The 27,699-nt window shown below is 38.6% G+C and overlaps 1 pseudogene; it reads right to left on the reverse strand.

The window, feature by feature from the left end:
• Positions 1 to 2,945: 2,945 nt before the first annotated feature.
• LOC101611943 lies at positions 2,946 to 22,665 on the reverse strand (annotated as a pseudogene).
• Between the last annotated feature and the right edge of the window lie 5,034 nt (positions 22,666 to 27,699).

Below are 27,699 nucleotides of genomic sequence, written 5' to 3' on the forward strand. Positions count from 1 at the left end.
CTCCATGCATATGAGTATTTGCTCCTGTTTAGGAAGACCTATGATATTATTGAGTGTTTATACTACGTTAGAATGAAATCTAATGGCCGTATGTCATTTCATGGGCTTGATAATTAAATAGGAGTGTAAGGAAGGTGAGGATAGAAGCAAGAATGATGACAATCAAGAAAAGTGTTGGCTATAAGCAGTAGTTGCAAAGAACAGTAACAGGAAGAAAGAAGTAGAATGGTATGTATGTATAATGAGGATGGAAGTCAAGGGAACTCAGCATGACTTTGATTCAACAAAGTGGGAGGTGTGATTGGATAGAAAAGGCTTAAATGGGGGTTGGGAGATTGCTCAGTGGTTACAGCCTTTGTTTGTAAAGCCTGACAGCTTGGGTTTAATTTCCCAGTACCCATGTAAATCCAGATACACAAAATGGCATGCATCTGGAGTTCATTTGCAGTGGCTGGAGGTCCTGGTGCACCCATTCTCTCTGTTTCCCTTCTCTCTTTATCTCTCTGCTTGCAAATAAATAAAAAAGATATTTTAAAAAGAAAAGACTTAAATGAGCAAAGAAGGCATTTGACATGCTATAGAAATGAAATAGGAGAGCCAAAATAAATATTCATAAAGTAATATAAGGATTGCTTCTTGATATTTTCTAGGGAAGCTCAAAAGGGCAGAAATAAAGGTACTTTAGGGGCTGGAGAGATGGCTTAGCAATTAAGGCACATGCCTGCAAAGTCTAAGGACCCAAGTTCAATTCTCCAGGTTCCACATAAGCCAGATGCACATGGTGGTGCATGCATCTTGAGTTCATTTGTAGTGGCTAGAGGCCCTGGTATACCCATTCTCCCTCCCTTCCCCCCCTCTCTGTCAGTCTCAAATAAATAAGAATAAATATTAAAAATATACTTAAGAAGCTGGTGCTACCAATATCCATATACTTTTCATGAAACTTCAATTTTTAATAGCTTGATTTCTTTTAGGATCCAACTTAGAATAGACAACAATAATAGATAACACTCTCTTCTTTGGGTAGAGATGCCATGATGGTTAGTAGAAAAAGCTTTGGAGACTTTTTAAAGTACCCCTTTTTCCCTCTACAAATCTGAAAAGAAAGCTAATTCATAGAAGTGGGTTCATTAGATCATTATCACTCCCTCTCCATAAATGTCCTTATTATAAAAAGGGTGGCTATAAACCTGTCTGACCTACAAAGAGACAGATGACTGGATGGAGTTCAGTGTGTAGAGCACTGTCATATGACTCATCCTTGGGATAAAGACAATTGAAAAAATTATATGAGGAATGGAGGACCTAGCCTGGATGATTAATAGCAATTCAAAGATGACATTCACTGAGCTCGAGCACCATAAAAATTCACAATAATGTTTGTAGTGAGACTCTAAAACCATTTCTGTGAAGATTCTGTGCAGTTAGTGAGTACTGAAAAATTCAAACATTCACAAGTTCTTATTCCCATCTAAGTCCTTGAATAGTTTGGAATCCAGTGTGCTTTATTTCCCCCCTCTATTTGTTTTTGCTTTTTACCTTTTTGTGTCTTTGCTTTTATAATTTTGCTGGGTACATTTTATTTTGTAAGCCACACAGACAAATAGCAGTTGTGGACATAGTTGTGAGCAAAGGTGTTAATTGGCTAATTCAAGATTGGACCAGGGAATCAGCTATACCACAGCCCTTCTGTGTAATCCTGTGTAAGTCCTTTTCCTCTCTTGACTTCAGATTCTATATCGTGAAGAAAAGAAAACACAAAACACATATATACAATACCATCTTATTAAGTCCCCTACTCCCTCCCTTTCTATTACCTTTATGTATCCTTTCTAGCTTACTGGCCTCTACTACTGAGTTTTATTCTTACTCACATAGAAGTCCATCATTTGTAGCTAGGATCCACATATGAGAGATAATATGTGACATTTGGCTTTCTGGGACTGGGTTACCTCACTAAGTATAATCCTTTCCAGATCCATCCATTTTCCTTCAAATTTCATTTTTCTTTACCACTGAGTAAAGAAATTAATTAAATTAATTAAAGAAATTAATTATTTTATATTTATTTATTTATTTGGGTGAGAAAGACGTGGGGGGAGAGAGAGAGGGAGGGAGGGAGGGAGAAGAGTGGGCACACCAGCTCATCCAGCCAATACAAACGAACTCCAGATGTATGTGCTACCTTGTGCATATAGCTTATGTGGGTTCTGGGGAATCGAACCTGGGTCCTTTAGCTTTGCAGGCAGGCACCTCACCTGCTAAACCATCTCTCCAGCCCTGAATTTTTAATTTTTTTTTAATTCAAAGAGGGAGGGAGGGAGGGAGGGAGAGGTAGGGAGAATTGGCCCACCAGGGCCTCAGCCACTGTAATTGAACTCCAGACACTAGAGCCACCTAGTGGGCATGTGTGACCTTGCACTTTCCTCACCTTTGTACATCTGGCTTATGTGGGATCTGGAGAGTATAATGTAGATCCTTAGGCTTCACAGACATGAGCCTTAACCGCTAAGCCATCTCACCAGCCTGAAGTCTGGAGGTGTGGAGGGGGCTGGAGAGTTAGTTGAAAATCTGCTGTGGCAATGGATGCATATGGTGAGAATTAAAAATAGGGCATTGATCTTTAAGAAACAACAGGGAGAGGGCTTTCTATAAACCCTATATATTGCATTGGTAGCAACTAGTGGAAGATGGACTAAAGAAAGGAGTTTAAGAAGGTCAAAATAGATGTGCCATTGTACAGAATTACTAAGCATGCACTGTGTGGTGTATTGAATGTGAAATATCCTCCATAGGCTCATGTGTTTGAACACCTGGGTGCTAGCTGTTGGCCTTGTTTTAGAAGGTTAGAAGATAAAATCCCGCCCCCTGGAGGAAGTAGGTTATTGGTAGTGGGTCCTGAGGTTTTATTGACCCTCCCCACTTCCTGTCTACCTTATGCTGCTTTACTGTGTGTAAAACACGACTGGTTTCCTCATGTTTCTGTTACCCCAGGCCTTCAACAACATGATGGACTGAATGGTACACTTTCTTAAACTGTGAGACAAGATGAGCCTTTCCATCCTTAAGTCCCTTTTGTCAGCTGTTTTTGTCACAGCAATGAGAAAAATAACAAATAGTCCAAAGATGGTGTTTTTAGGAAGCACACTTTCTGTAGACTCTACAGCAGGAGCACTGATGGTACCTTCCCATGAAGATGTCATGAGTCCAAGTCCAGGACAGTAGGACGAAAACACAGCAGGAGGAAGAGCAGCAGGTGGCACAGAGTCTGTCTCCTGCTATATAAGATTCAGTTTAAATACAATCTATTGCCCTTCCTCCTTGTCATCCTCACCTTTTACCCAGGCCTAATAGAGTTGACGAAAGCAGCCCTCTCCATGGAAACTCCTCCCCTGCAGTGATTCAGGCAGGTCCCAGGAGATCACCTTACTGAGAAACTAGAACTGTGCTTATTATAACCTCCATAGGTACACTCTGATGGAAACAAGATTGATTGAGAGGACTCTTCCCCTAAACCCACCCTGCAAGCAGTTTGGAGAGCCACATCTTGTTAGTGAAAAGAGGGGGCTGCAAGAGCATCAGAAAAAGGCCTCTCCCTTGTCTCATGGTCTTTGTAGCTCCTAATTGGCCTGGAAAAGAGGTTAACATAAATTCTTTCCTATGATTTATATTGAATGGTTACCATGGAGACCAGCTGGCCTTTGCTGCTGGCCTGTTAGTAGTCAACAAATGGATCCCGGGCTGCTTTCCTCATTTCTGTGATCCCCCTTTCCAGCAGCTATTTCCATCTTGGTCTTGCACACAGTAGGCATGAAATACATAAGTCATTTACCATTTGTTAATTGAGCATATGATATGTGCAATGTATGGTTCTTAGTTTCTAGAGAGTCAGTAGTAAATAAAACAAATATATATTGAATTAAATTAAGTCAGGTTGACTTACTCAACTTTGGGCAAATTCCCACTATAAGTAATGCACAAAATCTTAACTACTTTTCATGATAACTTATTTTTACAAATATTTACTGTTTTCTATGGATGAAACGCTATTATAGCTGTTGGGAAATAGAACTTGCTTGAATAAAACTTGCTTTCATAAGGAGTAAGAAATACAATAAGCAAGTGTAAGCATTAGATGGTGATTAAGACTTTGAGAGTAGTTATTTAGAATATGAATTATATTGAGAGGTAGAGGTAATTTATTTATTTACTTTGAGACAAAATCTTGGTATATAGCCAAGGCTGGCCTCAAATTTGTGATCCTTCTGCACCTGCCTCCTGCGTGCAGGGATTACAAATGGCACTACCATATCCACTAGGGCTACTTTAAATAGGAGGTGAAGAAAGAGCATCTGGGCCTGGAGAGATGGTTAAGGCGCTTCCGTGGGGAGCCTAAGGACACAAGTTTGATTCCCCAGAACCCATGTGAGCCAAATGTACAAGGTGGTACATATGTCTGGAGTTAGTTTGCAGTGGCTGGAGGCCCTGGTGCACCCATTCTCTCTCTGTATCTGCCTCTCTCTCTCTAATAAGTAAACAAAATATTTTAAAAGAGAAAATGGATTCTTTATTTTAAAAAAGAGCATCTGACATAAGATCAGAAAGAAGAGGAGTTATCTATGGCAAATCTATAAGAAGTACATTCCAGGTAAGAGAATAGTATTTTCAATGTCCCTAAGCTGGCAAGACTTTGGATTGTTCAAGGGACTGAAAGAAAAATAGAAGAAAATGAGTAGTACAAGGAAGTAGGGAGAGGTTGAGTTGTAATGTTCTGTTGGTCTGAAGTACACAGTTTCAATTTGGTTCTCATGTGATACAAAGTCACTGGACAATTCTAAGCAATGGCCATACATGCTGTGATTTATATTTTGTACAAACATTCTAGTAAGCCATGTGGAAAATGGACTGTGTGAGAGAAAGAATAGAAGCTGAAAGGTCAGGGAAGTAGAGATAAAAATATTCTATTTAATTTAAAAGTCGTGACCAGGGCTGGAAATATGGCTCAATGGTTAAGTGTGCTTCTTGTGGAAGCATGATGGCTTGAAGGGGCCTGAGACTACCAGGGTTTGAGTCTCCAGGTCCCACATACACAACCCTGCGTGGCCTATAACCCCAATTTTGCAGGAGAACAGAGACATTCTGTGAGCTCCACAAACTCTGTAATAAGTAAAGGAATGGTGGCTCAAAACAGGACCAGGTGGAAGAGTGATGGAGCAGGACATCCAACATTCTATTCCAGCCACTGCAGATAAGCTTCTGTGCCACAGGGAAGTGCATAGTGCATCACACCAGAACACCAGAAAACATGCATGTGTGCATGCACATGTACACACACACACACACACACACACACACACACACACACACACACCAATAAAAGAAAGAAAACTGTGACCAGACAAGTATACAATGTAGGCAACAAGTTATAGAGTGAATATGCCTGCCAAGAAGAAAAGTTAAGTTAGACTGTATTCATTATGCTACCTCTCATCTCGGTTCGCTGGGACCTTTCAGATTATAGATGAAACCAAGGAACTCTGCTCATTTATGATTTATTTTCTATGTGTAAGTGTGTGTGTGTGTGTAGGGAGGTGTCTTGACATCTTCTTATTTAGTTCTTTTAAATTAATTCCTTTTTATTTTTTAAAACTAATTCTCATCTCACCTAATGTATACATATACCAAAGAGCAAATTAAAAAAAAATGCTTATCTTAAAGTTATCACAGGAGTGTACTTATATTTTATGAATAAAGCTTCCAAAATCTTACTTATAAAATCCTGGACTTACAAGCCAAGTAAACTAGCAGGTATTCTTTTCTACTTTCCTTAACTAAACACCAATTTGATTTTTAAAAGTTATTTGCAAAGAGAGAGAAGGGAATATGTGAGCACCAGGGCCTCTCGCTGCTGCAAACGAACTCCAGATGAATGTGCCACTTTGTACTTTTGCCTTTACGTGGGTACTGGGGAATCAAACTCAGGTGGTTAGGTGTTAAGGCAAATACCTTAACCACTGAGCACTCTCTCCAGCCCTAATCTGATTTTTTTTTCCTTTGGTATTTCGAGGTAGGGCTTCACTCTAGCCCAGGCTAACCTGAAATACATGATGGAGTCTTAGGGTGGCCTCAAACTCACAGCGATTTTCCTACCTCTGCCTTCCGAGTGCTGGGATTAAAGGCATGCACCACCACAACTGGCTCTAAACTGATTTTTAAAAACATTTTATTTACCTATAAAAGAGATGTACAAGAGGGGAGTATAAGTATACCAGGGCCTCCTGACATTGCAAATGAACTCTAGACACAAGCAACACTTTGTGCATCTGGCTTAACGTGGGTACTTTGGGATTTGAACCTGGGCTAACAAGCTTCACAAGCAGGTGCCTTTAACCACTGAGCAATCTCCCTAGCCCCAAACCTGATTTTTCATAGCATTTTTCTAGAGCAGTTATGTTTATATTTACAAACTATGAACCAGTTATTACTAGTCACTGAATCTCATGACAATGGGGCTAGAGAGTACAGAAAATTAATTCAATCCAGCAAACATTTTTTTGAAGTATGCTCTATCCAAAAAAAAAGAAGGTAAGTCTTAGAGAAAAATACAAAGATAACTAATGTTAGTTATGTGCCCCGTGAAAGCATAAAACATTATGAGAGAAGGTAGCTAAAGAAGAACTAGTTAAGAGACAGCCTAGACTAGAGGCCTGTGAAAAGGTGCTATAATCAGGAAGAAAGCAGTTTGTTCTTATCTGCAAAGGTGGAGATGAAAATACTTTATTATCATTCTATTTCCAACTAGTCCTTGGTAGATTGGGAAAGAGAAATGAAGTAACTACTCTTGCATATTTACTTTTTCTGTGGCATCAGTGTGTCTCATTAGTCACTGGGCTTTATATAACATAAACAGGATCATAAAGGACAGCAACACAAAAACATTTGTCTCAGAGACTTGTACCATTCACTAAGCCTTGTGAATCTGAAAATTGATGGTCTTAATTGGTTAACCCCTTTTATAGACTTTTGGGTGAAGGTTACTGGCATGTTGTTCTAGAGGATATTAATGACCAATAACTTTTACATCTTATCAAAAGCAGTTGGGCGTAGTGGAGCACGCTTTTAATCCCAGCACATGGGAGGCAGAGGCAGGAGGATTGCCAAGAGTGTGAGGCCACCCTGAGACTACATAGTGAATTCCAGGTCAGCCTGAACTAGAGTGGGACCCTACCTTGGAAAACCAAAAAATAAGTAAATATAAATAAATAAATAATAAAAATAAAATAAAACCATAAAAAGCACTCTCTTATAATCTCTTATTACATCTAACTACTTTGAACTATTTCCACAATCTCAATTCATTTAACCATTTGAAAACAATGGATCAGTCACTTAGCTGATTAAAGTGCCTGTCTAGTGAGAATGGCAGAACTTGTGTGGGTGTGTGTTATGGTATATGCATGTGTATGTACAGATGGATGTGCTACAAAGGCACCCCTGTATAAAGGCCAAAGGAAGAGATTGGGTGTCCTCTTCTATTGCTCTTCTACCTTATATCTCTTTCACTGAGTCTGGAGCTATTTATCAGCAAGACTGGTGACCAGGGAGCCCCAATAATCCTCCTGTCCTCATCTACCTCATTGATTGTTTTACAGGCATGCATGTCATGACTGGCTTCTTTGTAAAATATATATTTCTTTTTAAAAAGTTTATTTGTTTATTTATGAGAGAAAGAGGGAGAGATAAAACAGAGAGAGGGGAGAGAAAATGAGAATTGGCACACCAGGACCTCTAGCCATTGCAAATGAACTCCAGACACATGTGCCACCTTGTGCATCTGGCTTTATGTGGGCACTGGGGAATTGAACCTGGGTCCTTATGCTTTGCAGGCAATTGCCTTAACTGCTGAGCCACCTCTGCAGCCCCATGACTGGCTTTTTAAGTGGGTGTTTGGCATAGAATTCAGGTCCTCATTCTTTCATAGTAAGTACTCTTACCCACTGAGCCAACTCCCTTGCCCACCTTCCCAAAAATAGAGCTTAAGAAGATCAGCTTTGTAATATGTATCTGGCTAAGATGTCCATCTCAGATGAATGTATTATGAAGATATGGTACAGATATGCAATGGAATTTTATTCAACTGTAAAGAAAAATGAAATTATAAATTTACAAGAAAATGGATAGAATGTGAAAGGATCATATTGATTGAGATAGTCCAGGTTCATGAACACAAGCCTACTTGTTCTCTCTCAAATGTGGGCCCTAGCTTTGAATTTCTTGGTTAGTGAGGGTAAGGCAGAATTAGAGTCTGTAGAGGCCAGGAAACTAGAATAGGACCAGAGATGTGGAGGACATTATGTAAGGGGATGTAATGTAAAACACATTGGACATGAAAAAAGAGGGGCAGAGATAAGGATGGAAGGAAAAGGTTTAAGCAGGAATAGGGATGGGGTGATTAGGGAGGAATGGGCATGGAGGGAAAATGAACAAAAACTTCAGATATATGAATAAGCCATATAGAGACCTACTACTTGGGAAGCCAACTTAAGATATAAAAATAAAAAAAAATTAAAGTGTTTACACAAAGGTCCCCAACATAGGTGAATAAGCCCGCTCCCAGAGTCCATATGGTATTAATGAAAATTCCCAGTGTCAAGGATGAGATACTCCACAATAAGTTGTTAATCAGAGATGCCACAGAAGTCCCTAAAACAATATTTGCTATTGCCATTGCTTTTGATTATCCCCACAAACTAGATACTAAGTCCATATCAGTACTGAAGACATCAAATGCTTTCATTATAGGAATCAAAGAAACCAAGCTGGAATTGAGCTGGAGTCTAGCTCTCTATCAATTAACTTTCTTCATGCGAGAAGGTTATATGTAATCTGTTAATGGAGAAAAGACATCAATATTTCTATGCAGTTGTAGACCCTGTGTATGTCACTACTGACACGCAAAGCAAGATATGTCCACTGGTGCAATAGTGGCATGATAGTTACAGGAGTAATGAATTGCTCTCCGATTGTATTTGAGGCCCCCTGTGCAGGCAGGAAATCATGTCTGATACTATAAATCTGGCCCAAAGTCTGTGGCTAGGGACCTAGGTCTAGAAGAAACCCAATAGTGTGGTTATGCTAATTTGACAGTATGTCAAACCACCTTCTAAATATCTATGTTTGTTCCCAGATATTGGTACTACTTGTATCCTCAAAGACAGAAATTTTTTATGCAAAAGGTAAGGTATAGGCTGGGGAGATGGCTTAGCAGTTAAGGTGCTTGTCTGCAAAGCATAATGTCCCAGGTTTGATTCCCCATTACCCATATAAAGCCAGATGCACAGTGATGCATGCATCTGGAGTTCATTTGCAGTGGATGGAGGCCATGGCATGCCCGTTCTCTCTCTCACTTTTTCTTCCATATCTCTTTGCTTGCAAATAACCAAATCCAAAGAAGACAAAGTAACCAAGAATAAGTGATTAGTTTGTCTTCATCCATATACATGACATCTAAATCACACTCTCCAAAGCTCAGGGAAACTCACAGAAGATGGGTGGAAAGAATGTAAGAGCAGGAGGAGGAGGAGAACTGGGGCTGCAGAACACTATTTTCCAGATATGACAAATCTCCTATAGTCATGGACAAATAGAAGATGGGGTTTCCTGTACATTATCAAGCCTGCCAATATCTTAACATAGATAAGGGAGAAGTCTATGAGACTCCACACCTTCCAAAGTAAGTAGTGGGAACTGATGACTTCTGGGAGAGTAGGAGTCATACCCTTTGTGTGTGTGTGTGGGGGTGGTAGCCACAGTACAATTTCTCATTCTTCAATAAATAAGTTCCAATCCCTGATTTTACTAGTGATCTTAATTTAAATCAGTGGGTCAAAAGAAATAAACAAGCATGGAAGTAGGAGGTGGAAGAAGAAAGGTTTTAGAGGGTGGGTAAAGGGAAGAGAGAGGGTAAATGGGTATGGTGGATTGAATGTAAAATGCCCTCATAGTCTCAAGTGTTTATGATTAAGTCTCCTACATAGTATACAACTGCTGGAGTCCTTGGAAAGTGGAGCCTTGCTGGAAGTGGTGTGTTACTCTGGACAAGTCATAAGGTTGTCCAGCTCACTGGTTTTTCAGAGTTTGCTGATATATGATGTATGAAGATGTGAGCCAGGTATCTGTTCTGCTTTGTTTTTCTGTTATGATTAAACTTCCCTTGAAACTTTAAGCCTGAAATAAACCCTTTCCTCCCATAAGCTGCTTCTGGTCAAGCGTTTTGTCCCAGCAACATGAAGGTAACAACTATAGAAAGCTGGTACCAAGAAGTGGGGCTATTGTTGTGATAAACCTGACCATAGGTTTAAGGTCTTTTTGAGTTGGTTTCTTGGATGAATATGGAAGGATTTGGAACTTGGGACTAGAGAAGCCTTGCAATGATATAAGCATAGATATCCAGACTGAAGTATGTCTGCTAAGGAAAGCTGCTTGCTCTGATTTGGGTGGATTTGTCTAAATAGGAAGCAGCACAATGAAGGTGCCATTGGGCCTTTTAGAGCCCAGAGGACTTCATCCTCAGTCCCAGATACTAGTAATTGAATTGCAAGACTTGATACTTGCTCTACTAGTTTTCTATCTTGAATTGTTCCAACCTTGCCTTGCTCTGACTTCTTTTTGCAATGTTTACTCTGTGTCACTGTATGTTAGGTATATATAACTTTTGTTTTGATTTTACAGGACACACAAGAAGCTGTCTTGAGTTTCAGAAGAGAATTTGAATTTTAGACTTTTGAATGATAAAGTTAGTCTGAGTACATTTTACAATATTAGATGGCCATGTGTCTATGGGGGCAGTCATGGAATGAGGTGGTTTTGATAGAAAATGTTCTTCATAGCTTCACATGTTTGTGATTAGGCCCACTATTTAGTCCCCATCTAGTGGAGCCTTTAGGTGGTGTAGCCTTATTGGAGTAAGGCCTTGAGGGTTAATATCCCAGAATCCTAGATGTTCAGTTAGTTTATTCTTGCTGTTAATTTCTGGCTGCTGGTATATAAAGATGTGAGCTGGTCATGCTTTTCTGTGCCATGATAAAATTTACCCTTAAAACTACAAGCCTAAATTAACACTTTCCTCCCATAGCTGCTTCTGGTCAGGTGCTTTGTCTCAGCAATAAGAAGGTAAATGCTACAGAAAAGGGATCAAAATGAATATATATGTATGAAATTGTCAAAATGCTAAATAAATAAATGAAAAATAATTATTAAAATCTTATTTTTTATTTATTTGCAAGCAGAGAGAGACAGAGAGAATGGGTGTGCCAAGGCCTTTAGCCACTGCAAATGAACTCCAGTTGCATGTACCCCTTTGTACATTTGGCTTTACATGGGTGCTAGGGTAATGAACTCGGTTCATTAGATTTTAAAGCAGGTGCCTTAACTGTCATTTGGATACATGCCTTTCTAGAACTACAACTAGCAATAAAGTTGTGGGGGCCCATGAAGGGAGTTGTGGCTAGAGGCTTGTCTATCCTTCACAGTACTACCCTTCATTAAATGATTCCTTAGTTATGGTTCTGAAAGACAGTTAAGTGTAAAAGTACATAGGAAGTACATCAGGGGTCAGAATTTTGCAGGTGATATATGTTGCCTAATGGAAGAAGCTGAAGATGCTTACAAGAAACACTTCTCTCAGTATATAAAGAGCAGTGTCAGTCTGGACATGATGGAAGAGATAAATAAGAAAGCTGGAGAGATAGTTCAGTGGTTAAATGTACTTCCTGCTCAAGCATGAGGGCCTGAGGGGCACTGAGACTGCCAGAGTTCAACTTTCCAGATCACACATAAATAGCTGGGCATGGCCATATATGCCTGTAACCCCAGAATCTGTTGGAGCTCCACAAGCTCTGAAATCAGTAAAGAGACCCCAGCTCAAAAGAAGACTTGGCAGAAAAAGAGCAATGTAGCAGTGTACCCAGTGTTATATTCTTGCTCTGGTAGTCCCCTCCCTCCAACAGGCAAGCATATGGGGGGGGTAGCATACCACACCACTCCATACACACACACAATTTATGGGGAAGTGGTGTTCGAGGTAGTGTTTCACTATAGCCCAGCCTGATCTGGAATTCATTATGTAGTTAGCCCAGCCTGACCTGGAATTCATTATGTAGTCTCAGGCTGGCCTCAAACTTACAGTGATCCTCCTATATCTGCCTCCTAAGTGTTGGGATGAAAGACATGTACTACCATGCTCAGTAAAAATTATTTTTAAATAAAAAATCGTAAATTAATCAAGCAAACTCATGCTGTCATGTGAAAGAATTCAATCTATAAGCAGAATCCCAAGAGAAAAGTTAAAAAGTGATGGAATCATGCAAAAATGTCCCTTGCCAGAAGCAAGATTTGGTAGCTCAAAAGAAGGCAAGCTTCCGCAGAACTCAGAAATGGACTGCTGAGAGATAAAATAATTTTCTGTGAAAATATTTTTGAGAGGGTCTCCCCCAGAACTTCACAGGGACTAACTGATGTCATCATGCCCCACAGTGAATACCATGACACCAGGGGTCAGAGCAAGGGAATGAGAGAGTATGACCTGTTTATTATATATAAAATAAAATTTAAAACACAATCAACGTATTGACCAAGTTCCCCCAAATAAAATGTGTATCTTCTTTTCTGTTTTCTTTTTACCCTTGCCTTGTTTTGTTTCCTCCTTCCTTCCTCTATCCCTTGAATCACATCTTCCTTCCGTACCTGTCTCTCTCTCTTTCCCTCCTTCCTTCTCTCTTTCTCTCTCTCCTGTTTTTTTTTTTTTTGATGTGCTTGATACATGTTTCATTATGTAGTTTAGGGTGGTCTTGAATTTGTGATCCTACTATCTCAGCCTCCCTAGTAATGGGATTGTGGGCATGGACCATCACACCAAGCATTATATATTCTTAAATAATAATTTCAGATCACACAGTCAGACCATATTGTTACTTGGAAATGAAGAAAAATGCTTGTTCTGTAATATTTAGTATTTATGGTTGATTTCAACTGGAGTTTCCAAGCTTCAGTTCAATCGCCATTTTGAGTAGTCCTTCACATTATAAGACACTCTTACCAATATTCCTCTCCTCTACTACCAGATTCTAGTAGCAGAATCCTGTTTACTCACAACAATCATAAAATATATCCAGATATTGCCATCTGTCCCTTGGGAGGAAAATCACTTCCACTTGAGGACTACTGCCAAATGTTGGCTATGGTATTATTAGTGAATAAATGACAGCTGAAGGCATTAGAATGCATGAAAGAATCTAGAAAAGCACACGAAGAAAGAAAATGGGGAGATGATCTATGTTAGAACCCTGGGAATGCTTAAATTTAGGATGTACATGAGAAGCATGCAAGGTGCATAAGGAGGATAATCAAAAAGTCACAGAAGATTAGGAGGAAAGTTTATCAATGAAGATAAAGTGGTGGATTAGTGGTATTAAGGATACAGATTAGTAGGCCTGGTAAGGCCTGAGGGTAGAGGAGGCAGAGAAAGCTTGCTTATACTGGGGGGGGTCATTATTCCATGTACATGCAGGACAGTGCCAGATAGTGCTATGGTGTACCCATATGTCATCTTCTGCGGGGTAATATACCTGCCAAGTGGAATTGAAAAGGAATAAACTATTGGGGTAGTTATCATGTGACCCAATAGTAATTTTTAAATGGATCATATGTTCTTTTATGAATGTCTAGAGATAGAAAATCTTCTTTGTATTTGGAATACTTGTTGAGTATGTGGCTTATAAATGGTTCAGCAGCTATGTATCATACAAAGACATGAAAGTTCATCTTTCTTTGATGATATTACTTAGGGTCCAGAGAAATAACCAGGATTGCTTTGCAGTGTTTTCTGTGGGGGAGAGAATTATGAAATTGGAATGTGCAACAATAAGTTGTTTAATCAAAGGGCCATGGAACTAAGGCTGGAGATAAGACAGCAATTGATACATTTAGGGTAAAGGAAAGGACCACTATCTTTATGGAGGTGGAATGTGAAATATGGAAAACTTAAGTCAGATTAAAAATCCAAGAGGAGATAGCCACTGAATCTTTACTATGTGCCAGCTTTCTGTTGGATTTGTCAGTTATAGTTTGAGAAGTAAATAGGCATACATTGTTATAAAGCCCTCCTAATGGCTTTATGGAGATAAAATAGAGCTTTAAATGACTTGCTTGTGTTCATCCAACCATACTTGACATGAACTATTAAGCTGGTGTAATAGTGTGGTGGCAGGAATTTGGGTTAGCTGGTCACATTCAATACACAGTGAGGAAGCAGAGAGTGATCATTGCTAATCCATCTCTCCAGCCCTAAATAAACTATTTAAAAATAAACAAAAGTTAACCCTCAGCTATCATTACCCAAAGTTGCTACTCTCCTTTTGCACCTTAAACCAATTCCTTGATTAATAAGATCAACCCACTACTTCTCTAACGAACTTTGGGTCACATAGTATATCCATTTTTTTTTTATATATTTTGAGGAACCTCTATACTGCTCTTCAAATTAAAAAAGAAACCTTTATAGCTCATTTAGTAAATTGCAAAAAAGCACATGATTAAAAGAATGAATGCTAGGACGTTTACACTCAATCCAGTCTCTCTATTTTTACGTACCTACTCTGTGTTTCACTCTGTGCCAAAGTGCTGTTAATGCTGCTCTCTATGCTCACTGAGTGCGCAGAAAAACAGTGAATACATAATCAAACTCAGAGAAAGGTGCATGTCATCTGAGGCCTGAGAAGAAGGCTGTTTTGGGGGCTTGATGTCATCTAATACACACAGTCTTAATGAAAAGTAGAAGCAGGAATGAATTAGAGTATATTAGTTACTATCGTATTGTTATATCCAACTATCTGACCAGAAGCAAATATGGAGAGCAGGGTTTATTTTTGTTTTAAGGTAATAGTCCATTATAGTGGGGAATTCATGGTGGCAAAAGGTTGAGGAAGCTGGTCACATTCAGTCTACCTTGACGAAGCAGAGTGTGATGAGTGCTGCTGCTAAGCTCATTTTCTCTTTTTTCTTCATCCTGGGACTGATTGGAATAGTGCTATGCACAATTAGGGTAGGTCTTCCCACCGCAATAAACCTAATCAAGATATCCCCTCACAGGCAGTCCAGTGAATTTGTTTCCATGGTGATTCTAAATCCTGTCAAACTGATAACCAGAGACTAACCATCTTACTATGTTTCTGTCCTCTGTAGAAATATTTTAATTTTTAGCCCTCCTCCAATTTTCTATAGGAGTATACATGTGTATGTGCATACATACATCCCAACTTATACAAGTATCTTTCTTGAACACTCATGATGTGTTGGGGACTCACCTAAGCAATGAAGGCCTAACGAAGACTAAAGTGTCTTAATTGGATTTCCACATCAGACACCTTTTAACATAGCTAAGCTTCAAATACATTTTCACCAAATTCTCCTCTTTTTCTTTACTTTAGCATCTTTCAGGCTTAATTTTATGGTTTTCTTTTTCCTTAACACTTTTTCCCCACCATTTTCTTTACCACCTGCATATCCTTTTTTAGGTAGAACTACTTGAGGAATTCATGCAAATATGTATATCACTGCCCTAAAGACATTGCTGAAGCATTTCTTACTTTCTTCCCCACACTGCATTATACCCTGAAGCCTGTCATATTTCCCTGGTACTGCAGCAGACACCAGTAGCATTGATGCTGTGCTCTTATATATATATTTTTTTGACAAAGAGAGGGAAAGAGGGAAAATTTGTTCTGCGCCCTCTAGTGGGCAACTGCGACATTGCATGCTTGCATCACTGTTGCGTCTAGCTACATGGGATCTGGAGCATTGGAACAGTAGGCTTAGCAGGCAAGCACCTGAACCACTAAGACATCTCTCCAGCCCTGCTCCTCTATCTTTAACAATACCATCAAACATCCTCAAGTGTCTACAACTGCTTCTCCCTCTACTTCACCTTCCCAAGTTCCTTTATTAGTTTTTCATCTGTGTACCTCCACCCATCTGTTCATTCCATAAGTCTTTGAGTTTTCAGTGGTAATCAGTTATCAGACTGTTTAATTCTTTTTCTGATGTATTTTGTCTTTTTCTCTGATTTATAGACAAATATCAAACATGATCTACTTCTGGGCAGTTAAAAGTATATGGCACCCATTATCTGAATTTCATCAGATTATACATTTACATATGTTTCCAAGTGCTTTCAGAGAATTAATAATTAAGAGTATGTTATGTGGGATGGTGTTCATAACAAAGAACCTAACATGATAGCCATGCCTTCCAATAACCCCATCACCCACATTCCTGAGCATGATCGGAACCAACAGTTTCAAGACTCCCCTGCAAGCCAAAGGCTGGTCCCCCTCCCTAGTTGGAACCTTATAAGGAGACCTCTGCTTTCTCCCATCCTTGAAATAGTTACTTTCCTCAGTCTATCCCTTTGTAGTTAGCACTTCATCTCCCCCCACACTCCCCTTTAAAAGACTGGCACCTTAGGTCCCGGATGCGACTTCTCTGGCCTCACATCTTTGGACCAGTGAACCTCACCCAAGAGCTGTGCCAATAAACCTGAACTAGTTTTACTGATCTTGTCTGATCTGGTTCCTTGTATCGGTCAAGATTTTCAGAGTCCAATCTTAATTATATGCACAATTGAGACTATCAGTGGAATTAATTAGTTTGCAAGTTTTGGCTTCAATATATATCTAAACATTTGTTTTATAGACACTCTTGATCCTAATTTTGCTCTTCTTGGGCTGATATTAGAATGAGTTTGCATTTCCTGAATACACATGAATTGTTAGCAAAAGGAATGAGAAGTGTTAACTGAACAAACATAGCTTTCACTTCAAAAGGAATAAAATATAGTTTATTCTGAAGTCAAATACACATGACCATAGCCTGGGAACACAGATTTAGGTTACCACAAGTTCAACTTCCTAACATAGTATCCATTTCATGAACGTTTTCAAAAAATATTTTATTTATTTGTAAGTAAATACATACATTGGTCTATACAGCAGCCTTTCTTCTATGGACTGAGCTATGTTGTCCCACATTTCACATGTTGAAGCCCTAATACCCAGGACCAGAGAATGTGGTTATATTTGAAGATTTGGCCTTTCAGTAGGTTATTAAGATGAAATAAGGTCATATGGATGGACCTTAATCCACTGTGGCTGGCATTCGTATAAGCAGATTAGATGTACATTTATAAATGGGCATGGTGGCACATGCCTATAATCATAGCTTTTGAGAGGCCAAAGCAGGACTATCACCAATTCACGGCTAGCCTGAGCTATAAAGTGAGATCCTGTCTAGTATATTTTCCTTCTTGTGAGTTTTAGAAATTTAATGGCTGGAGCAAAATGTTAACCCTAAGGTTCTTCTCAGTGTTTATTAGGGAAATATTTTAAACAACTATATTATAAAGGGGAGATGGAAGGGAGACAAACACATGTAAATTTTATACACTTAATCCATAAGCAGAAAATGTTGACTCCAGGAGAATGTAGTAAGTTGTGTATGTACAGTGAGGGACTAACAATAATCACTAAAATGTTATATATAAATAAGCCCAAACTAAACTAAGTGGGGGGGGGAACCAAGATATCTACAGAATGCTGAAAAACAGAAAAGAAAAATAGATTTGTTAAAAATAAAGCCATTGGGCTAGAGGGATGGCTTAGCAGTTATGGTGCTTCCTTGCAAAGCCAAAGGATTCAGGTTTGATTCCCCAGGACCCATGTAAGCCAGATGCACAAGGTGGCACATATATCTGGACTTCATTTGCAGTGGCTGAAGGCCCTGGCATGCCTATTCTCTATATCTCTGTCTGCCTCTTTTTTTCTCTCTCTCTCTCTCAAATAAAGAAAATGAATTAAAAAATAAAGCCATAAGATTAAGTCCCAACATATAAATGATATTATTCAATGAGAAGGGTTTAAGTGTACACATTCAAAGAGATATTGAAGGGCTGGAGAGATAGCTGAACAGTTAAAGCATAATGACCCAAGTTTGATTCCCAAGTACCCACATAAGCCAGATGCACAAAGTGCTGAATGTCTGGACCCCCCAAAAGTTAATATACTGACATCTAGCCTTTATGGTAATTATATTAAAAAGCAGAGCCTTTGGGAGATAATTATGTCATAAAAGTTCTACTGTCATAATGGAATAGCTGCCCTTATTTTCAAAAGGCCCCAGGGAGTTTGTTTTCCCTTTCTGCCATGTAAGGATGTAGATAGAAGCATTGCTCATGAGGAAAGAAATCTAGCCCTCATGAGACACTGAATCTGCTTATGCTATTGCAGTTCAAACAGATGATAGCAGCTATCAACCAAAAGGATTTTAGGCGAGGACCCCATGCTCACCCAAAAGGACTGACATTTATAGAGCACTTTATCTCACCCCCAAATATAATCAGAATATACATTTGTTTCAAGTGTTCAAAGATCATATGCCAAAATAATAGATTCTAGACCATAAATTACCTCCTACTCATAAATGATGGCTAACCACACAATGCACGACCCATATTTCACAACAAGGAGGGTCCCTGTGGAGGGAAGCACTCAGGGAGGAGGCTTACAATGGTACCAACTTGACTGTATTCACTGAGTACAAAACTAATAAAAAAAAAACTCAACAAATTTAAAAGGAGTGAAATTAATACAGTATCTTATATAACCACAGTATAATCAAATTAGAAATTAAACAGAAAAATAAGATTTGTTACTGGGATGCAAGGGTGCTTCAGTATTTGAAATCACTCAATGTCATATGATTTGAATGTGAAATGCCCCCCATAAGTTCACATGTTTGAATACTTGTCCCCCAGCTGGTAGTCCTGTTTGGTACAGCTGTAGAACATTTAGGATGTGGAGCCTTGCTGGAGGAAGTGAGTCACTGGGGATAAGCTTTTAGGTTTTATAGACCAGCCCAGTTTCCTATTCTCTCTCTGCTTATTATCTGAATGCTATGCGACCAGGAGATTCATGCTGCTGCCCTCAGGCCTTCCTTGCCATATATAATGTATCCCTTCAAAACTTTAAGCCAAAATAAACCCTTAAAATAACCTTCCTTCCCTATGCTACTTTTCTTTTGTTGTTTTTCGAGGTAGGGTCTCACTCTAGTCCAGGCTGACCTCAAACTCACTATGTAGTCTCAGGGTGGCCTTGAACTCACAGAGATCCATCTACCTCTGCCTCCCAAGTGCTGGGATTAAAGGCATGCACCACCACGCCCTGCCCTGTGCTACTTTTTACTCAGGATTCGGTCATAGCAGTAAGTAAAGTATCTACCACATTTAAAGGCTAAGAATGAAAATAACATGATTATATAAATTGCTTTAGAAAAACTTAATATAATTCAATACCTAGTCATGATAAAACAAAGATTGAAGTTGAAAACATACCCCAAATACCTATAGCTAATGTATTTAATTATGAAATATTGACAGAATGCAAGGCTATTCATTTTTCTCACTGCTATTCGATACTACTAGAATTTATAGATTGCTTAATACGGACATAAGAGGCATACACAATAGGAAAGGAAAAAGATGGAAAGTACATGATTATCTATGTAAAGCATCCCAAAGATTATTCTCTTTGCCAAGAAGAAAGGGTATTTAATTCTTCATTTTCCCCTTTGCCTTGTTAGTGCCTAGCTGTCCTTTATTTGTTTGTTTGTTTGTTTGTTTGTTTGTTTGTTTTTGAGGTAGGGTTTCACTCTAAACCAGGCTGACCTGGAACTCAGTCTGTAGATCCTCAATCCTCCTACCTCCGCCTCCCAAGTGCTGGGATTTAAAGCATGCTCCACTATGCCTGACTGTCCTTCTGTCTCTCTTGTAAGCCATTTTCAGCCTCCAAGAGGCATAAAAATACCCTCTTCTTTATGTTCTTATAACATTGTATGTTTCACATCATGATAATCTTATCCTATATGACTGTAATTCTATATTTATTTATCTGTCTCCAGGCTATGAGCTCTAAAAAGCAAGAGACCATGTCTTGGTCACAGTAAAATCTCCAGTACTTTGTACAGTGCTATCCACATAAAAAACACCAAGTAAATATGTGTTGAGTAAATGAGTTGCCCAAGTTTCTAACCCATGTGGCTTAAGACATCGTTTTGCTATTCTGAACATACAAAATAAAAATGATGAATGTTTTTTGTTTTGTTTTGTTTTGAGGTAGGGTCTCTCTGTAGCCTACATACATACTGTCTCAGGGTGGCCTTGAACTCAGAGTGATCCTCCTACCTCAGCCTCCTGAGAGCCGGGATTAAAGGTGTACACCACCCTGCCTTGTCTGAAGATGAAGATTTTTAAATGAGGACAGACCTAGGAAATATAGTTCCTTTGATGGCAAGTTCACTTGTTTGAGCGGTTTCTTACATGTACAGAGAGAGTTCCTTTGAGAGAACAAATTAAGTACTGTAATTCACTTCTGTTTCGCATCACCTCACATAGTGTGCAATTCATAGAAACGTTTCAAATAGTACTTTTGATTTATAGCTAATATTGGAGACGTTACAAAATGATAGATAATATTGGAGAATTGTTTTTCCCAAATGTAATTTGATGCTGCATCCTCTTATTTCAGTGAGATGGAGAGCCCATGTTTCTCGTCTTTTTTATGGCCCAACCTTTCTTGCAAGCACCTCCACTTTTGCTCATTATACATTTCAGGAACTCTCTGCTTCCTGACTCTTAGAGATGGAAATTGAGGTGGCAGATTGATTCTTCTCAGTTTTCAGCCCACACAGATGGTACCAGAGACCAAATGTGGAGGATGAGTATGGGCTCCTGGCCTAACAGCCTGGATCTCATAGTAATTCACTGGAAAACTCCCTTTCCTTTATGAACCATGTTAAGGAGAGGATTTAATTAGATAATTATTTTTTAAATAATATATGAGCTTAATAAATGCTGTTTATGACTTCTTCAAATTTACATAGTATCCTAACATATGCCTTGTAAACTACAAAAACGCATCCTAATAATTTACAATAAGTATTATTGGTAAACAAAATGGAAAACAAAAATTTACAATTGTTAGAATCACAGATATTCATATTAAGGATATATTGACCTCTATATTCATTTACTATTTGTCTCCTTAAGTGCCTTGCAACCTTGGAATGTTCATTGTGAAAGGCACCAGTGCACAGTATTTCCTAAATTCTTACAGTGTTATTTAATTTCTGATCCATTTGGTGAACTAGGATGGGGAGATGGTCAAAGGCAATGTGTCCTCCTCTTGTCTGACTAAAACGTGAAACAATCACATCCACTGGCAGGCTCCCTGTAGCCTCTCCTTTTCCTCTGAACTGGCCTACTAACCTATAACCTACTAACCCTATAGTATGTATCTCTTCATTAATATGCATGCCTTCTCCATTGTTCAATTCCCTTATATCAGGGATTCTTGTGGCTGAAGCCAGTGTAAGGCCAAATATATCAATATCAAAACTCAGATAGAATAGCCTTTGTCTTTTGCCAATATTTAGATCAAATGTCTATTCCATGACCTTCTGGGTACCAACTCAATCAATGTCTCATGAAAAAATACTGGATGCCATAGTTCTTTAAAATAAAATATTCAGGAGGACCCACATCTCTTAGGCCAACGTATATAATACTTAGAGAAGAAATACAAAGTTTGATCTAGGAAAATCCTGGGAGTTGTGATGCCTTGTCCTGTACTTCTGTGAGGGGAAATGAGACTGGTTGTCATTGGAGATACCCTGATGAAATGGTGAGGGGTTGTTGTATTAACATTTTCTGAGGAGACATGAGAAAAATATCTATTCACCCCAGACCAAGCCCTGACAACAGACCAAAGAAATGAGTCTGCCCAAATCTATCTCAGTGAACCAGTGAGTTTATTGGCGTGGATGACTCTAAGGTAGCTACATAACCATAAATCCCATCTCAGCATAGGTGAAGCCTATGTGAAACCACATCCTTGGAGCTCACTGCAGGACTTCTAGGCAGCTCCATAGTTGGGAGTATTCCTCTCCCTAACAATTATTTCCTGCTTATATAACCTAAGGGAGGAGCCTTGTGAATATTGCAATTTTCTGAGCTTCCTGAAACTTGTGAGTTTCATTAGCCTCCCTCTTCCCTCCAGAAGGGAATGAATGTTTCAATTAGGAGGAAATTTCTATAGAGAAAGGATGTATTGATGTCTGCACAAACATCAATTCAGATGACACATAGGTCTGGGCAATGCTGGGCATGGTCACTAATGGTACTGATTGCCAGACTGTGGTTTTCTCCCATGGTGACACAGCTGTACACAGTTGACCCAGATTTACTAACACATCAGCCAGTTCCTGGTTGACAAGGTCCACTGAGCATGATTCACTATCTGCTTGTTGTGGAGACCATACTTGGGAATTAGAGCAAAATTCAAATCTCCAAAATCTTTTATGTGGCAACCCAAACTATAGAACCTCTTCAACAAGCCAGCATCTCTAATGGCAGCTGGTCTGTATTTCACTATTTTCCTTTTCTGCCCTTGAGATAAGGAGGCTCCTACCACAGCCACAGAGTAATGGCTTTCTTCAGGAGGGATGCACTGGAGTCTGGAAGAGACACATCAGACTTCCCCTCAGAGAATGATTGGCAGTTCAGGGATCAGCAGAGAGCAGTGGCTCAGTGTGAGTCTCAGGATCAAGTGCTTGATGATTCTTTTAATCTATTTTGAATCCGATTCTCTTCTTTATATTTTTATAAAAATTTATTTATTTGCAAGAGAGAGAGAGAGAGAGAGAGAGAGAGAGAGAGAGAGAGAGAAAGAGAGAGAGAATGGATGCACCAGGGCCTTTGCTACTACAAATGAACTGCAGATACATGTGATGCTTTGTGTATCTAGCTTTACATAGCTACTGGGTAATTGAACCCAGGCCATTAGGTTTTTGCAAGCAGGCTCCTTTAACCACTGAGCAATCTCTCCAGACCATTTTCTTTTGTGATTTTATTTTTCACAGTACAATATGGAGCTGTCCCTGGGGCTTCCAAGTTACATCAAATTCTGTCACACCTCAGCTTTTAATCATAGCAAATAGATCCCTGGGAAGCCTCTTAGTATATATGAATTATTAATTTTTCCACCATACATTCTCTACATGAATATTTACTTATATCACTGGGTATCTACTCCTGATAACAAATCATCATTTAAATGGTTTACTGGTTTTTTCTTCCCCTCAGTGATTCTGCACATGTCTTTCTTTAACCTTGAGGATTGTGTGATTCTTTCTTCTCCAATAAGACTCTGACACTGAATAGCAAATAGAATGTCAACATCTGAATTCTAAATCCTACCATTACTGGTCTTCCTATTTCCTTTAGAGATTGTTGGATTTCCTCCCAATTCTGTATGTTCTTTCAACCCTGACTGCCTCAAATCATTTCCATATCTAGGAGTTCAGATTTTGCCCTCCCCATTCCATAGTTCCAGGAGCTGTAGCCACAGTACTACTCAACAAGGTTCTTAATATGCTCATTGATCTACTTATTCCCCAAAGTGGGGAAAATATTTTCAGATATATCAGCCCTGTGTTATGGGACTTAATAAGCAGCTGCTCCATCCTGCACACTTTCTCCCTGGTTTTGACTCTTCAATATTTATCCTTCCATATGCACATTTATCTCCTTCCTTCCATATCTCCTTCTTCATTTTATTTCCCACAACCATTGCTTGTTTCCTTAGAACTATCATTTTCACTGCTCATGGGAGAAGCCCCTTTATTCTCTACTAAGCCCTCTGTGTTAACCTGCCTTTAGTGCCTCCATCTTGGCTGAGTTTGCACCACTTTGATCTAATTAAAGATGGAATGAAGTCAAGCTGCAAAACGTTTTGAAAGGTAATTCTCTGGCTTGTTATAAATCACTCTCTGGACTGCCTTGCAAAATTGAAATTGTAGGGGATCATGTAAATGCTTCATTTCTTATGCACAATAGAATTGTAGGTGCATGCTTTCAATTGCTGTATGCTTTTCTGTAAGTGGGGAAAGGGGGGTCTCAACCATCTTCATGGGGGGTCTGTTATAATAAACTCAATTCCAAATATGTACATGGACCTGAGTTGGATGACATTGAGTGGCATGTCAGTAATTACTGCCATGATAGACAGAATTGCATTTTGGAGAAATAGTCTGGAACAGAAGTCATGATAAAGGCTCTTGGTCTCCTCCATTTGCCTATCCATTAAAATCAACTAATGGACAGTACTGAAACAATTTACTAAAATAATACTAAAAACATCTTTGTTTATAAACAAAACCATTCAACAGAAATGAATGGTAAGTAAGAGGGTATGGTTAAGAGGATATAAGGATTTGACAACCCACATCAGGACAAATCAATTGATCTGTTGGCGGAAAGACTGGAAATTATAATGGAATTGGCTTTGGTCCAGAATATTTTTTCACTTCTTAAATTGTATCTTTACAGCCTAAAAATAGAAATGTCACCCCTTCCCTACCCCAGCCCATGCTCTATTCATCAAATGAGGATGGAATTGGGACTGGAACTGGTTCAATCTTCTCAGCCCAAGACTTTGTTCATGATTAGCCTAGTGGGCCTCCTGGTTTCTCAATCTGAGATATATATATATATATATATATATAGATATCTATCTATATCTTTTTTTCCTGGAGATTCATCAGCCCACTCCTAATCTCTTCTGTTTCCACTACGTGGAAGGCAGGATTACATTACACCTGTTTGGGAAAGTTAGGGATAGCTACTAATTCATCAGTTCTCTTCCATTCTTGCAGTGGAGACTGCATATACCGTTCTTGTAGTTACCTTTATGTCCTACTACAGTTTGACTGTGGCTTTCAAAAATCACATTATATTTTGGGGACATTGAAAATAGTATTATAGGAACACATTTAACTATGATCCTTAAAGGGGATACTCCCTCTGTTAACTAGTTCTCTTTGGTGTGATATTCATTGTAGATAGCAAATAGGATAATTAAAAACAAATTTAGAGTCCTAGCATGAATACTTATGCAGTTTAGGATGCAGGGAGGTTGTCATAGTGCTATTCCCAAAACAATGATAATACCCTTGTTGCACTCATGAACAAAAATTTATGAGTTCTATGAATGATAACCTGCTATATATCTACCATTCTAACCTCAGAATAAAGCAGAGAAATAAGAGTTAGTAAGACATGCTGATTTTCTCTGATGATTCCATATTTCATTTTTATCTTTCAAGTCTACTTACCCTAACCAGTCACCTTTACAGGAAGCATTTGTGCTAATGGCTGGTAGGAGTACGAAGGCAAATGTCTCCTAGATAACTGGGTTTTAAATGGTAAAGCAGTAATGGATATGATTTAAAGACAGATGACTTGTATTTGAATTTTGTCTCCATTTTTTTGTTATGTTGTCTAGAGTATATCATTTAACTTCTTTGTCTGTTTATTATCTATAAAATAAGTGATAATATAATGTTTAATTGGAGCAGTTGAAAGGACTAAATAACAGTATAAATGTAATACCCTAAAACATATTTGCTACATAATAATCTGTATATAAATATTGGCTGTTAGTATTCATGGAAAGAACCCTAAAACTGAAGTCAAACTGAATTTTGTCATTTGTAAGTCCCTTTGCCTTCCTGTTCTCCCTATTCTTGCCATAGAAAGACAGGAAATACTCATATCACATGATTCCTTTGGTGTCTAAATGAAGTAACACACATAAAACATTTGGCACTTAGCAGGCATTCTATACCTGGGAATTCTTTTTATGTGTGTTTTTGAGGTAGGATCTCAATCCTGGAGTTAACTATATAGTCTCAGGCTGGCCTTGAAGTCACAGTGATCCTCCTACCTCTGCTTCCCAAGTGCTGGCTTTAAAGTGTGTGCCACCATGCCTGGTAAATTCTCTTTTATTACTGTTCCATATTTTACATCTTATAAAAAACCTCTAATTCAAGTCCTGGTTATTCTATGTCCCTAAAACCCAAGATCTTGTTTCTAACTTGCTTTCATAAAGATTTTATAATTAAATTATCTCTCTTAACTCTAATCCCTTTGTAAGATATTTATTTAGGTAGTGACATTATTGCCAACATATATGCTTACACTTACTGAAATCGTACCACAGAGAAACATTCCATAACACTCTCCCCCTGCCCTCTATCTCATAGTCAATTATTTTCTCTGTGCTCTCCCAACATGCTATGCATATATTTACCTCAATTAGAATGTGTTGGGTGAAAGAATGGTAAAAGAAAGACAAAGACAAAAAGGAACATCTCAAGTACTAGAATATGCAGACCTCACCCTGTTACTAATGGCTAATGGAATCAATGATTGTTCCACACTTTTTAAATATAATTTCTTCCATAAACACAATTCATACTTGTTTCTGTTTTTCAAGATGAAATTGTTGCTTAAATTGGAATCCATTTCTTGTGAAACAGGCACTTTATGATGCTATTCCTTGCCAAATCTATGCTACTAGGTACACTCGAAATATGATAAGACCATTTTTTCCTTGACATCTTCTAATCAAATGGAGTAGATGAGAGAAATGTATGAAGAGAGGCCCAACGACATGAATCAGTGGAATGGAATGAAGTGGAATGGGGTAATGTCTTGGGATTTTGATGTAGACACCGAGACTTCCAGAGTACAGAGACAAAGAAGTCAATGTATGCAAGAGAGCAAAGCATTATGGTTTCATTTTACAAGGTAAAATTTCATTTAGGCCCCAATTAAGGGAGTGATAAAGAAAATGAAATGAATGTACAGAATGGAATAAAGTGTATGGAAAGGTAAGTTGGGGCATGGTAAATTTAAGAGACAATGAATATAAGAATGAAGGAGGCAGTTCATTCAGATGAGAATTGGACAATAAATGAATGGGAAAGAAACCTCTAAAAAATACATTCAGACTGTTCAAGTCCTAGATCTATCACTGCCTTAGTCTTATTGGTCATTCTGAAAGGCACTGTTATGAGGATTTCTTATGAATGAACCTACCTGATCCCCACAATGACTTTATCATGAAGGTCCTATTATTTCATGCTTATTATAAGTGGATAAATTATCATAGAAAGGTTAAATAACATTATTAATGTCATATAGAGAATAAGTGATGGAAGCATGATTGAACTCAAGCAGTATTTGTGGACTTGGAAGCCCAAAGAAAAGCTTAAAAGTTATGGCTACGTGGTCTTAAGTTTAGGTATACTTTATTTTAGCAGGTATATCTACTTAGACTGTCCCTCAGCTAAATGAAGAAGCATAATTTTTACCCTGTATTAAACATCAAAATTCTATGAACTGGACACTTTTAAATCCTTCATATACATATTTTCTTTGTCATTGAATCTCTAGGAGGTATAAGGGACTATTTTTCTCCTCCATTTTACAGAGGCAGAAATTGAGACTCAGAGAGGCTCATATGGCAGAACTGAGATTAGAATACTGCTGATTTTTCCATAACCTGGGACAGTTCACCAGAGAGGGATTGAGCTTTGGAGAAACCTTAGGTCTGGGAAATAAAGCAAAACCAACCTGAGTGGTGACAAAACTGGTCTTTTGTGCTTTTTCTGGGTCTGTATCCTATTTCTCTTCCCTGATTACATGTTTGTATTCCATTATCTATCTACTGGGAAGCATTTTAATATGTT

Source organism: Jaculus jaculus, chromosome X (genome assembly GCF_020740685.1).
Source record: "Jaculus jaculus isolate mJacJac1 chromosome X, mJacJac1.mat.Y.cur, whole genome shotgun sequence".
Taxonomy (NCBI): domain Eukaryota; kingdom Metazoa; phylum Chordata; class Mammalia; order Rodentia; family Dipodidae; genus Jaculus; species Jaculus jaculus.